The 15,490-nt window shown below is 36.7% G+C and overlaps 1 protein-coding gene across 18 annotated transcripts in view; it reads right to left on the reverse strand.

Annotated features, from left to right (window-relative positions):
* The window catches only part of EPB41L1 (erythrocyte membrane protein band 4.1 like 1), a 199,289-nt gene that overhangs the window by 145,110 nt on the left and 38,689 nt on the right, over positions 1-15,490 (reverse strand). The window contains exon 4 of one of the 18 annotated variants that reach the window (XM_032217420.1): positions 2,070-2,158. The exons of the other annotated variants lie outside the window; for them this stretch is intronic. The gene's annotated coding sequence lies outside the window, so the exon portion shown is untranslated. The remainder of the gene's footprint in view (positions 1-2,069; positions 2,159-15,490) is intronic. 18 annotated transcript variants of the gene reach the window in all.

A 15,490-nucleotide genomic window follows, 5' to 3' on the forward strand; every position in this document is an offset into this window, starting at 1 on the left:
CAGGTGCCCCGAACACAAGTAATGTTGAGCTGGCCATGCCCACCTCAGCCCCCCGATGTCCAACACAACCCTGATGCAGTCCTCAATGAAATCGAATTTGACACCCCTGCCATACAGTGTGAAACTATGGTACAGAAACTAAGTGTGTTTTTTTTTGCATAACATTATTTTTGTTGCTAAAAAAATACCTTTATTTGTTGTATCCTAACCTTGAATATACAAATATATTTAAATAATATATGCACATTACCCAGAAATACAAAATAGTATCATCCTTCTCTCCCTCACTATTGTCCTAATAGCTGTTTCTCTTTCAGCCAGTTAATGTGGCTGAACGTATTAGGAGTTACAACTATTCTCAAATACATGCAATCATCTCCACTGTAAAATTAAAACAATATTCAAATATGCATGTGTTTTTGTAGGTTTTTTTAAAAATGAAATTGCTTATGAGCAGCTCATTCACATATTCTGCATTAGGAGCTGATACAAGACAAGTTATTGCAAAGAATATACAGAGACAAGCTTTCTGTTGTATGTACAGTAATGAGAGAAATGATTTCTCAGATGAAAAACTAAGTGTTGTAAATGCACAATTGGTTTTTTCTTGTTATCAGTAAATGTTCTTCCTACGTTCTTGATTTTTTCCCCCAGAATCTACTGTTCAGCATGTTTAATCTATAGCAGATTGCCTACCCTGATGTCATCCAGATGTGTTTTCTTTCAATTCCCCAGACAGAGTTGAAGTCTGCTGCACTTTGACTTATTTTTTTTTCCAAAAATCCCTTCTACTCCTACTCCTACTCCCACTCCTATGTACAGCCACACTAGCAAGCAGTAGGAAGGTACATTAGGTAAACCACTTAAAATTGCATGTTCTACATTTTTTTTCACTTTGGGTATTGAAAACAAATGTTTCTGAACAAACACAGTCTAAAACTTTAACAGCTAGTTTGGAAAGAAGGAAAAAGAGACCCAAGGGCCAATTCACAAAGAACTTTTCTTAGCTAAACTGCAGTTTTTCAGAGATTCAAAACCTACAATGTCTGCTTACCACTGGCAACAGCAGCTGATAGGCAAGTAAATATTTGCATCATTGTTTCATTATATTCACACATTTCTAAAAAGCAAAACTGTACAGACCACCTTTCCCAAAGAAATCTCAAAATCTTTCCATTCTCCATCCAAAATCTCTGCTAAACAATGGGAATTAGTTCATATTTCAGACTTTTACAAGTAGAGAAGCAAGATACACATTGCCTTCAGCGATGTGTTACCACAAATGCCTCTTTTTTTCATGGTCTACAGGAGTCCTAGACCAAGCCATAAAATAACAGGTTCTTATTTTCAGCACCTGATAAAAGATGTGCATTTTACTTTGTAATAAATGTACCAGAAAATATCTTAATAGTGCAGAGGGTATCTTGACGGAAAAAAAAGAAGAATGAACATTGAGCCTGAAGAAAATGAAAAAAGTGTATAAGCAGACATTGGTAATAAAATATCAAACTATTAACTTCAAAGCATGTACATACCAACACATTTCAGCTTTATTTCTCTTTTGTTTTTAAGTTCAATCTTATTTTCAGGTTTCTGGCATCAGTCCACCGTTGATAAGGTAACTGATTCATTATACCCCATTCATTACTTTTGTAAGAACTGGACCAAACAGGGCTTTTCAAAATTGCAAACCAATGCTGGTGGATTGATTTTCTTTAACGAACAATACAATCCATATCCCTTGAGGCTGTTCACACAAAGCTTCACTTTGTTTTATTAAATCGATTTGCAGCAAAAAAAATTCAGAGACTGGTATATGTTCGTGCACAGCAGATCTCCTGTTCATTAACCTTTACAATAGTAGTTACTTTATTTTATATCAGAAGCAAAACAAAAAAAAAAGAATACAAGGCAAGGTATTTTTATTTATTTCTGGATTAAACTTTTAAAAACCATTCAGCCGGTCTTCCATATAAAGGCTGGCTTATGGTATGACATAACTGAAAGAAAACTGGGAATTATAATTCAGCAACAGTGGAAAATTCTTTAGCAAGATTAATAGTCCTTACCATAGGGTTGTAACCTGCACCAGATGTCCTCATCACCTCAGCCAGTACCATTTTGGTGGTCATAGCATCCTTGGATGGAATGAGGCCAACTGTTTTGGTCAGTGTGAAAGAGTTGGGAGAAGAGATGATTTAAGAAGAGTTTTAAAAACTCAAGTCTCTAAAATGAGCTGACTGGGTGCCTATTTTGCCCTTAACGAATTCTCCCAAAATAGGGCAATAATTTTATCCACACCCCATTCCATTGACTGCCATCCATTAAATTGCCGGGCTCTGCAACATACAGAAAAACTGTATATTTTTACAGTGTGTGTGTTTGTGTGTTTGTGTGTGTGTGTGTGTGTGTGTGTGTGTGTGTGCGCTGGTCTTGTATCGAGTCTTTTCCTGTGTAAGATTGAGATTGTTTTGGCAATCTCACTCGCCATCCTCAGGCTGGTTTTTTCGGCTTAAAGACTTTAAAGACCTACATCCATGAAAATCTACGAATATATATGTATGTATGTATGTATGTATGTGTGTGTGTGTGTGTGTGTGTGTTTGTTTGTTTGTTTTACTTTTTTTTTTAACAAAGGCAACAGTAAAAATATTGGGTTTCTGTCGTGATGGAGTCTTGTGACGAGCCGATTGACAGATGATGGAAGCAGTTAGCTTCCTCCCATAATTGGGGCTTACCAGGGGTTGTAAAAATCTTTATATATATATATATATATATATATATATATATATATATATATGTATGTATGTATGTATGTATGTATGTATGTATGTATGTATGTATGTATGTTATATTTATGCTGATAAATAAATAAAGGGAGACTAGTATAGATCTATTTCAAGCTATTTAGCTCTCATCAGCTAGCCCATACTTGGGCATACCAGGGGTTGTGACTTTAAGTGTATATATATATATATATACATACATACATACATACATACATACATACATACATACATACACGTACACATACACATACACATACACATACACATACACATATATATACACACACACACACACACATACACACATACATACACACACACACACACACACACACATACTGAATTCATTCATGACTTTTAGACATACTTTCTCCTGACTGTGGTTTACTGAAAAAGTCATAATGGCCTGCTTCACACATCGCACATAAATCAAAATCAAGTAAACATTTTGATCTAGAACTGTTTTTCACAAAAATCTAACCTAGTCTTTGCGTTATCTTTAGGCACTTTCTCTTTGAGTTGGCATTTGGCAACTGAAGTTAAACAATTCTAAGGTAATTTTAAGCACTTCATAAATTAGAACCACATTGCTGGTGGGAGTGAAATCTAGGTTTTAAGGCTGCAAATGTTGCAAAACACTGATATGTGAAAATAGGTTTATCTACTGGATTAAATCACAAAATAGGTCATTTGATTTTTTTTTTTTTTTAGTTTTTATGTAGGAACCAAGCCATTGTGGCTGATTCAGTAAATATCATCTGGATTAATTAAGTACTTTTATCTGAGAATATATGCTGACCTTATCTCAAACCATCAGACATTAAGCAAACTTTCCAACCTAAAAAATCTACCAGCTATAATGGTATAACATTCCCATGATAGCTGAGAATCCTAAAGTTTGTAGTCTTGAAATATCTGAAAGGCAATGCCGCAACCTTCCCTGCCTGTGAGATATTGATAACTTCACCTTTGAGGCTGTTCAATTGGGGAAGGCGAGTATTAAAGGTAGAATACTGGTCATAGACTCTGCATGACATAAACCTCCCACGAAGATATGAAATTCAATAAAAGTTCTTAAGTAAGCCAAATCCATTCCTTAGAATGGAGCTGGTTAATGGGGAACATGTAGTTATACCCAGCTCTGTTTCATTTGGAAGAGCAGCGATATTAATACATAATATGTTTACACAAATTCTACAAACACTCTTCAGTTCCCCCCTCCCATGTTCTCTCTACCAGTATTAATATTTAACGTATCTCCAGTAATTTGTTCTTTTAAATGATGTCCCTAAAGAATGCATTAGAGGAAAGAAGCTGCCCTCCTTTTCAAATTAATTGAGAAAAACTGCTGTAGCATTGTTCTAGTTTGCATGTAGCAGCTTGAAGTTGTACACAAAGAAGTAGATGCCTGGAATTCAGATATTAAGAAATGCAGCATGGCTTGGCTGGCTATTTTTAGCTAGCCCAATGCTAAAGAATGAAATGCTTCACAATTCTAGATGAATGTTAATTGAACTTAGTACCCCTATCATAGAGGGAAAATGTTAGCGTGCTTTATAATTGAGGAACACAGCTGTAGAAAAATAACTATCTGTCACAGAATGCAATTCCAGCCTGCGCCAAAAGAGCCCTCCCTCTTATCCTTTCTAACATTCACAGCTGGATTATACTGGCCTATGCAGACTGGAGAATGAATTCACACAAAATGGTTTTTGTTCTTCCTGCCCAACCTTCCTTGAGTATGTTCTCCTATGGACAAAAGCAGCATGAAAACCAGGCAATTACAAATATGGTTAGCAGCAACTTGAGGAAGGAAGGATTCCCTTAATATCACAGTTGTAGAAAATCATGTTCACAATTATTATAATAAGCTAATTCACTTTTACGTTTACCACTGCAAATAAATGCTTTAAATATATTCTGCATATTAATTCTGGATTTTTTTCAAAAATATCCTTTGGCACAAGCAGGCTCAATATCATTAAGAGTTGCTGAATTCCTTAGAGGGAGTTACATTACAAATAAAACATTATAGTAGCCCTTCTCCAGTGGTGGGTCCTACCGATTCGGACAGGTTTGACTGAACCTATAGTGGGTTTAGCGGCCTGGGTCACTGGAATTGGCAGCAGCTCAGGCTTGCCACGCCCCCAAACTGGTTATCCAGGCAGCGCCATAGGCACCCGCCATCTTGTTTTTTGGTTCTGCGCATGCACAGAACAATTTTAATTGTACTGCACATGTGCAGCACGCAACACAAGTAAACCAGCAGTAGTGCCAGCTAGAACCCAGCCCTCTCCTTCTCTCCAGCTTTTTCTTAATGGGGTTTTGATTCTCTGAAAGATTCAGTGGAAGTTATTTGATGCCTTCTTTCCTCTGCAGAGAGGATGGAGGAAATGTTAACAGAAAAGTACCAGTGGTGTATGGAATGGCAACTTTCATAAATTCCATTCAGCTGAAAATTCCAGACACTGAAGGATCCAACATATGTAGAGGAGACAAGATTTGGAAGGGAGCATTGTCCAAGGTTGAAGTGAGCTTTGTGCTATCATCTTCTTACAACTATAATTAAAGTAAATAAGATATCAATCCTGAATCATTGAACCACACTGAGCAAAGCTGGTATAGTGAAGCATAAAAAAAAATCAGAACAAGAAAAACATCATTCCAATTGAATTCCGATATCATATTAAGCCAGTTACATTTTTAAGCCATTTAGTTTTCACTTGGTCTAGATCTGGGAACTCAGAAACTCTGCTTTGTAAAACATGATTTATGGTTTACTGTGCTGCATGATCACAGCCAAATTAAGTTTATTCAGTAGAGTGGTTATAACAAATGATGTATGAATTTCCAGCCCTAGGCTTCTGGTATATATGTGATGATAAAAACATGTGCAAAAAATGTCATGACACAAACCACAGCTTTCGTATTTGCTTGATGCACATCTTGTCACTTATGCTTACGCCCCTTGCCCAGACATCATCATAAAATGGTAAATAAAAGGGTTCTGCTATTTAATAGCATTAGGGCTGAAAGGGATTAGAAAGAAAATCATGGCTGAAACACTGAGGGTCAGGATAGGTCTAGTTCCTGTTTACAAATGCCCTTTGTATATTAAAGAAAGAGCTCATGCATTTTGTGATGCAAACATGTATAAAGCTACTGTCCTCCCCTTTCATGGAGAAAATCTAAGAGCTGACAAGAACTAGATGCCACATAATCAATCTATCCCTCCCCTTAGGCACTCTCTGAATACAGGGACATCAGTTGCCAAATTTCCCCAACATTACCATTATTGAGAATTGAGACAGTTGAAATCCACACAGCTGGAAGATGGAAAGATTGGGAAAAGACGTACACACATTTGCTTAAGATTTGAATATGAACCAATTGCACCTATATAAAACCTGAATGAGAGATCTTAGTCTTAAACCCCAAATTCTTACTCGGGCTGGGCCTAGAACTTTTAAGATGTGCTATCTCAGCAAAGTCATTTGATGCTGTATGACTGAAAACTCCAGAAAGATTATTTCGAAGTCCCTTTGGCAGTGCAAATGTTATGCCTAGAGATAATACAGAGTACATGTACATATACATATATACATATACACACCACACACACACAATATATAAGTGTATATATATATGTATGTATGCATGTGTGTATGTATATATATACATATATGTATTATATTAATATTATATATTATATGTATATATGTATATGTTATATGTATGTATATGTGTATATGTATATATGTATATGTATATATGTATATGTATATATGTATATATGTATGTATAGTATATATGTATGTATATGTATATGTATATATGTATGTATGTGTGTGTGTGTGTGTGTGTGTATGTACGTGTGTGTGTATGTACGTATGTGTGTGTGTGTATGTATGTATGTGTATGTATGTATGTATGTATGTATGTATATGTATGTATATATATATATATATATATATATATATATATATATATATATATATATATATATATATATATATATAAAATACCGGGTACAGCAAAACTAGTAGTGGCAACCTGTGGGTATTTATTAATTTACATCTAGGAACCAAATACTATAAAGATACAACAATCAGAAAAGTAATCCCAGATCAAAAGAAAATAAGTAAAAGAACAAAAAGGAGGCGCCATAATTGCCCAGGCGCCAGTTTGTTGCTCTTGTTATTCTCTCAGACCTTCAATAATTTCCGTGAACAACATATAGATGTCCTGGAGATATAAAACTCTGCATCAGAGTATATCACTCCCCAAATATTCTTCTCTTATAAGTATGCAGTCATAAACCTTTACTGTGTATGTTCCTTTTGTTTTTCTATTTTCATTAATAACTGGAATTATTAGCAGGAAATGAGTCTGCTATAAACACTGGAAGAAACGATGACTAACAGCTGTTCTATATAATTCAACTTCAAAACGTTTTTAAGACTTTGGTAGCAATGTATCACCAGAGAGGCAGATACAGTAATAACCAGCAAGGGGAGGACTTTTAAGAATGTGAAATAGAAAGTTTTATCTGGTTAAAATGATACCTCGTTGATGAATTCAAATCCAAGTCAATGCATTTTTGCTTCAGTTACTCTGCCAGCAACTGAAGAAATTTTTAAACTTTATTTTTACATAAAGACATGTATGGAAAGTTATTTCGATAGTCAAAACACCCAACATATAGAGATAGTCCTCAATGTACAACAGTTCATTTAGTGACTGTTTGAAGTTACAAGAGCATTGGAAAAAGTGTCTTATAACCTTTTTTTCACACTTACAACCATTGCAGCATCCCCAGGGTCATGTGATCAAAATTCTGATGCTTGGCAACTGACTTATGCTTATGACAGTTGCAGTGTCCCTGGGTCATGTGATCACCTTTTGCAACCTTCTGACAAGCAAATTCAATGGGAATGCCAGATTCATTTAACAACTGTGTTACTAACTTAACTGCAGTGATTCACCTAACAACTATGGCAAGAAAAGTCATAAAATGGGGCAAAACTAAACAAATGTTTCACTTAGCAACAGAAATTTTGAGCTCAATTTTGGCCCCAAGTCAAGGACTACCTGTATTATTTTGTTGTTTGAAATGAAATCTTAAGGCTCTTTTTGATTTGTGGATTAACTACTCTAAAGTCATGCTTTGGTTTCAAGTAGAAGTAATCTCTTCCATTTTACTCACAATTTTAGATTCCCACTGAAAATCAAAGAAAGTCTACAAATAATTTTAAAAATACTTTATCAAAAGATTACACTCTTTCCATTTGAAGAAGTGAGCTGGGAGTGTCAAAAGAGCTGCATTAACATAAAATGATAAATTGGAAAACAAACAACGTTGAAAGAAAACAGTATAGCACCAATGGTACCACTCTATCCCATTTTTGCCTGAGATATGTACCAACCTCTTCCCTGCCTTTTGGTTTTAAAAAATAGAAAAGTGACATGCTTCAAAGCAAAGAACCACCCTCTCAAATCATATTTATCTACAGAATGCATTTTGAACTCATTTTGGCTGAGCTAGGTTGTTGTTGTTGTAATTACAACAACAGAATTGTATCACAGCAGCCAGTTGTTTCGCCGGATTTGGCATTGGTTACTAGTCGGGCCCCACCCAGGGGCCTAGGACGTTGTAACGTATTTTCGTAATATGCGTGCAGATCCAAGCAGTGCGGCTTTTTGCATTTGACTGATAGTGATTTTGTCAATTTTTAACTGTTTTAAATGTAATTCCAGTGCTTTTGGAATAGCACCCAGTGTGCCAATTACCACTGGAATTACCACTGCTGGTTTATGCCATAGTCATTGAATTTCGATTTTTAAGTCCTGGTATTTTGAGGTTTTTTCATGTTCCTTCTCGGCGACCCTGCTATCACCTGGTATTGCGATATCTATGATTGTGACCTTATTTTCTCAACCAGTGTGATGTCTGGTGTATTATGCGCCAGTATTTTGTCTGCTTGTATACGGAAATCCCACAAGATCTTGACCATCTGATTTTCGGTGACTTTTTCAGGCTGATGTTCCCACCAGTTTGTTGCTGTTTTAATATTATAATTTTTGCACAAATTCCAATGGATCATTTGTGCTACTGAATTGTGCCGCAATTTATAAGCAGTCTGCGCGATTTTTTTTACAGCAGCTGAGTATGTGATCAACAGTTTCATCAGCTTCTTTGCAAAGTCTGCATTTGGCATCTCCAGAGGATTTTTCGATTTTGGCCTTAATGGCATTTGTGCGGATAACTTGTTCTTGCGAGGCCAGGATTAGTGACTCTGTTTCTTTCTTTAATGTACCTGTTGTTAACCATAACCAGGTTTGTTCACTGTCCACTTTATCTTTTATTTTTTCCAGAAATTGGCCATGCAGTGCTTTGTTTTGCCAACTCTCCATTCTTGATTTTATCACATGTTTTCTGTATTCTTGTTTCGTCTGTTGGGCCTTCAGTAGTTTTTTGTTCTTTACTTCAATTAATAGATGTTCTTGACTTTTTTTAAATAATCAGCCAGTGCATGTTTTTCTTCTTCAACTGTTTGCTTCACTTGTAACATTCCTCTGCCACCTGATTTTCGGGGCAGATATAGTCTATCAGTATCACCACGTGGATGTAAACTGTAGTGCATTGTCATTAATTTCCTGGTTTTTCAGTCCAAAATGTCCAAATCAGCTTGTGTCCAGTTAACTATACCAGCTGTGTATCTTATAACTGGTATTGCCCAGGTATTTATGGCCTTGATGGTATTTCCACCATTCAATTTAGATTTCAAAATTTTCCTAACTCTGTTGGTGTACTCTCGCCTGACAATAGTTTTTACTTCTCCATGCTTGATGTTATCCAACTGCAGAATGCCTAAGTATTTGTAGGCTTCATTTTTGTTGCATTTAATTAGTTAGCCATTGGGCATTTCAATTCCCTCATATGCAGTGATTTTGCCCCTTTTTATGGATACAGTGGCACATTTTTCCATGCCAAACTGCATTGAAATATCGGTGGTGAATACTCGAACTGTGTTTGTCAAATTATTGTTGTTGTTGTTGTTGTTGTACAATTGTATCACAGCGGCCAGTTGTTTCGCCGGATTTGGCATTGGTTACTAGTCGGGCCCCACCCAGGGGCCTAGGACGTCGTAACGTATTTCTTAATATGCGTGCAGATCCAAGCAGTGCGGCTTTTTGCATTTGACTGATGGTGATTTTGTCAATTTTTAACTGTTTTAAATGTAATTCCAGTGCTTTTGGAATAGCACCCAGTGTCCCAATTACCACTGGAATTCCAGTGGTAATTGGAATTATTATTATTATATTATTATATTATTATTATTATTATTATATTATTAGCCATGCCAAACAGCCATTTTTAAATGGCTAATTAACCTTGTGGCTTGGGGCCTAAGACACTGAGCTTGTCGATCAGAACAGTCAGCAGTTCAGCAGTTCAAATCCCTAGCACCATGTAATGGAGTGAGCTCCCATTACTTGTCCCAGCTTCTGCCAACCTAGCAGTTCAAAGCATGTAAAAATGCAAGTCAAAAAATAGGAACCACCTTTGGTGGGAAGGTAAAAGGGTTCCATGGACCTTTGGTGTTTAGTCATGCCGGCCACAGGACCACAGAGATGTCTTTGGACAGCGCTGGCTCTTCAGCTTTGAAAAGGAGATGAGCACGCCCCTTAGAATTGGCAACAACTAGCACATATGTACAAGGAAAACCTTTACCCTTACCTTTTAATTATCACCCACCTCAAAATCTCAAAATTGCAAATGCATCTCATGGGAAAAAATTACCTCTACTCAATTTTCTGAAAACAATGAAGTTGATTAAGAAGCAGGACACCAGACACAGAAATGAATTTTTAAAATGTAAAATATTCACCCTTCTTTGACATATACTAGGTTGCTTTTTAATCTCTAAAGGTTTGCAATCACAAACATTACAATTCAGCATGTATAGTATGTATAGTATGTATGTATAGTATTCAATATGTATAGTAATGAGGCAGCAAGACCTTATTTTTTTAAGAGGAACTTAATTAAAATTGTAACTCCCAAGGAACTGGGAGAATCATCTCTGATGAAATGGGTGGCACATAAATTTAATATGAAACAAACTGTAACTCCCAGTGAATTTATTTAAAATTATAGTTTGGGTGGGGATAGAGGCAAATCTGCTTTTCTCCCTTCATATACTAGCAAGGAATTGTTTTTATTGTGTGTGGCTTTATTTCCTTGTCTCACAAAAGCAAATTACCTTTGCTAGCATTGTCCATTAGTGAAGATACTGTTTTCATAAAATTATGTTTTATTTCAGAAATAGGCAATTGGAAAAGACTTGCACTAGGGAGTTTCTAAAAAGGCTTTTAGGAAACTTTCATCCAAGAAATCTCTTATGGGAGACTGTACGGTGAACATTTATAGGTGGTGAGATTTATATACAGGTGTCGTCACAGGTTCTTGAAATGAAGCAGAAGCCACTGGGGCTTAAGTGATATATATGATCAAGTTTCAGGTCAGAAAAATGATATAGTGCCAAGGAACTTCATTAGAGCAGCGATGGGGAAAATTTGGCCTTCTTAAATGTTGCAGAATTAGCTTTTGCTACTATTAGTCATGTCAGCTGGAACTACTGAAAGTACTTGCAATTCAGCAACTCTGGACCGCCACAGGCCCTGCCTAATAGTCTATACATCTCTGGCAGATGTCCAGTTGGGCAAAGCGGCCAATTGATTAATACGCTTTGAGCTTGGTCCTGGGAGAAACCCAGTATAATTTTCTTCATCCCAACCTACCATTTGAGATGTGGAAAAGTTCTTTTTTCCGCTCAGCAGAAGATTATATATTAATCATAAATCTCTGACAAAAAGGGCAAGGAAAAGGAGAGGGAGGGACAGCGAGGGAAAAACGGGTTGCCATAATCCTATTACAGATTCAGTGAGGCTTATTCTGCAAAGACCACTTTGCTGCTGCTAATAAAGCACAGTTGTCTCGGTTTCCAAGGCAACCAAGGCTCTTCATGTATTAGGAACTGCTATTGGCTTTTGTCTCCCCACTCTTTTTTTTTTTTTAAGAGTTAAGTCCCTTCTGCTCTGACTTTGCCAGCATGGAGTTAGGTAACAAAATGAACCTGGTTATTGCCATCAACAGATAATACTGGTGGTTTTAAAAAATGTAGCCTTCCTTTATTCATTCAAAGCATTTTGAAGCCCTGCCCATCAGAAGGGTTCTCACAGGCCGAGATGATATCTGTCACTGTTGCTTTAAGGAAGATCTACAAAAGAAAAAGAAAGAAAGGACACCATTTTTTGCAGTCTTTAAAACTGTATGCATCTGATAAGGCAATGTTGCCTTGCTGTTTCCAAGGTTTTTGGTTTTTTTAAACAGAGTTTGTCTCCTGTGAAAGAAAACAAAAGACTATACAGGTAGTCCTCAACTTATGACCACAATTGAGCCCAACATTTCTATTGCTAAGTGAGACACTTGTTAAATGAGTTTTGCCCCATTTTACAACCTTTCTTGCCACTGTTGTTAGGTGAATCATTGCAATTGTTAAGTTAATATAACATGGTTGTTGAGTCGGGTTTAGTCATTGACTTTGCTTGTCAGAAGGTTGCAAAATGGAATCACCTGACCCCAGGATATTGCAACCATCATAAATATGTCAGGTGCCAGGCATCTGAATTTATTTCACCTAACCATGGGGATGGGCTTTTTATTTTCAAATCTTTTAGAACTGTTGTGAGTTTCACCTTATGGCTGAATCACATGTGATGGCCATTTGTACGGATCAAATTTTGGAAGATGAAAATCTGATGACATTCAAAAACAAGGTAAAGCTCTCCATCTTAAATTTATCACTCCATATGAATTTTCTACTGAGCTAAACATCTAAGTTTGAAGGATGGAAGTAGGAATTAGTTTCCACAATATATAAAATGATTGTACATATTTGTTTAATACCATCTTTCATCTCTGCTTTGGTAGTGACTCATTCAGATACTAAAAAGCAGAAACATCACCCTGTCAACAAAAGTGTGTATAGTCAAGCCTATGGTTTTGCAGTTGCAATGTATGGCTGTGAAAGTTGGACCATAAGGAAGGCTGAGCACCAAAGAATTGAGGCCTTTGAACTATGGTGTTGGAGAAAACTCCTGTGATTCCCTTGGACTGCAAAGTGATCAACCAGTCAGTCCTAGAGGAGATCAACCCTGACTGCTTTTTAGAAGGCCAGATCCTGAAGACGAAACTCAAATACTTTGGCCACCTAATGAGAAGGAAGGACTCACTGGAGAAAAGCCTAATGCTGGGAAAGATTGTGGGCAAAAGAAGAAGGGGACAACAGAGAATGAGGTGGCTAGATGGATTCACGGAAGCAGTAGGCGTGAGCTTAAATGGACTTCAGAAGATGGTAGAGGACAGGAAAGCCTTGAGCAACGTTGTCCATGGGGCCGTTTTTGAGGTGTTTGCTGCGCTCTGTTTCGTTCGGTTTTCTTTATTCCTTGTCGGACATGACTGCAACTAACAAAAAACTCATTCAGAATAAAGCATGTCCTTTGGAAAGAGATGAAGGATTCAGACAATTGTATATCCTGTTTCTGGCTGAGATTAGATTCGCTTATCTTGAGATAAAAAAAAACTTTATCAAGCCAATTTCAGTACCTTGTAGCAGCTATGTAATGAGAATAATGGATAGAGTACACGTCTAATTGCTCTTATAACAGATACCTTAGTTATTACGCACAAATAAATAATATGCAGTAGAGTAGTTGCAATTGATTGCAGTTCTGAAGCAGACATCCAACCGAAGAGGTTGCTACAGTTCAGAAATAGAGAATATGGTTTTCAGAGACAAGATACAAGGACCCATGATTGGCATCAACAAGTGAGATTATAAATACATCTTGCATGAAAACTAAAGAGCTATTGCTGGCTGGCTTTATGGATGAAGAGACAAATAGCCTGATCCAATATAAGGCAGTTTATTTCCTTCTTAAAATACATTAAAAGATCTGGGGCCGATACTGTATTTATTGAAATTGCTGGGATCTTTTTTCCTGGACCCATTTCTTATGTTTAGCACAGATTCCTGTCTTTTTAACAGACTGACTAATGCTTTAAGAAAATTTGCAAATTTAATCTCTTTTTCTACCATTCATATCTTCACCATATTGAGGTGACTACCATCTTTGTCATTTGCTCCATGAACCCTTGTTCATTTTTTAAAAAAGCATTTGCATTTCCACTACCCCTGTGTTAACTGCAGTGCTGGCAAATCCCTGTTCCTTGTATAGACTTGTTCACCTTCCTGCTTTCCATCTTTCTTTCATTTCTCAATCTTCATCTCTATGAGATTTTCATCAAGGGTTTCAGATTATGTACCATTTAGACAGTCTGATGGTCATTGATAATTGCCAGCTCTGAAGCAAAAATATTATTGCACTTAGCATGGGATGGAAAGCCGATTCAAAATGAGACAGCTCAGGAGCAATAAATGTGGTAATCCAAGCATAGCAAGATCTAAACCTGCTGTGTATCAAGTACAGTCGGCCAAAAAGAGGAAGGGGAGAAAGTCATTTCAGATCTCAGCACTACATTTATTGAACAAGATGCAGTGTATACAGAAGGTGACTGACACTATATTCCTGGCTAGCCACCATCTCTATATATCAGTGTTTTTCAACCTTGCAACTTGAAGATGTGAGGACTAGGAACACATTCAAGCTGCCAAGGTTGAGAAACACTGTCACAGATCAAGATTTATATGCAAATATTGTTATATAAGTACAATTGGGTCCTTTTAGTACAACAATCTTTGTCTGTGTGGTGCTAATTGCTACAATATAGTGTATAGTGGCACAGTTAGGGTTGATTTTGTACCTAAAATCCAAGCCCTCAAAACTCAGACAGCATTGGATAATGGGAACACCAACAGGTTAGGTCAGCATCAGCAGTTTATCCCAAGATAGTCATGTTTGTTACTTGTTAAGAATATATGATAGCTGTCTTGAAGGGAAACCAAGGTACCTAGCAGCAGCACTGATAGCCTGGGAAGCATTCCACTGAAGTGATAGAATTGAGATGAGAAATGTGTTTGGAAGATAGAACAGATTATTATTCCTCTAAACTGAACAAAGCTAATTAAGTCTTGTTTTTCTGTTCTGGATTCCAGACATATGCAGTAGTTGCCATTCCTAAGATGTTTAGAAATCATAAGAATATATATTGCAATCTAGTCACTGTGTCTAAATTCTGCAGTAACTAATTTGCATGTGTGATTTTGGTTTTGTTATAGTTCCTAGCAGCAAAAAAAAAAAAATCTTCCCTCTTTTCTCCTGGAACACAAACAAGTTATTCTAGTGACAGAAGTATTTTCATAATACTAAAGCATAATTAGTGTAGGCTAGGCAACTGCAGCCCAATTTTAAGGAAAGAATCCAAATGTTTGCAAGAGCAAATTTCTTCTTGGGGCAGATAGAACAGAGAAAAAAGGGTCAAAAACAGAAAATGAAATACAGAGAGAATAGATTCCCTCACAACATACAGCAGAGGTCTTCAGAGGGGACCCCTGACATAGAAGCTTTCTGATTGGTCTTGCCCATAGTTTGCTTCAATTCTACCCACCAATTGATCCATGGCTTCAGAAAATGCAGCTTTCAACTGAAATGTGTTCAAACTCTGAGGTAAAGCT

This window comes from Thamnophis elegans, chromosome 5 (genome assembly GCF_009769535.1).
Source record: "Thamnophis elegans isolate rThaEle1 chromosome 5, rThaEle1.pri, whole genome shotgun sequence".
Lineage (NCBI taxonomy): Eukaryota > Metazoa > Chordata > Lepidosauria > Squamata > Colubridae > Thamnophis > Thamnophis elegans.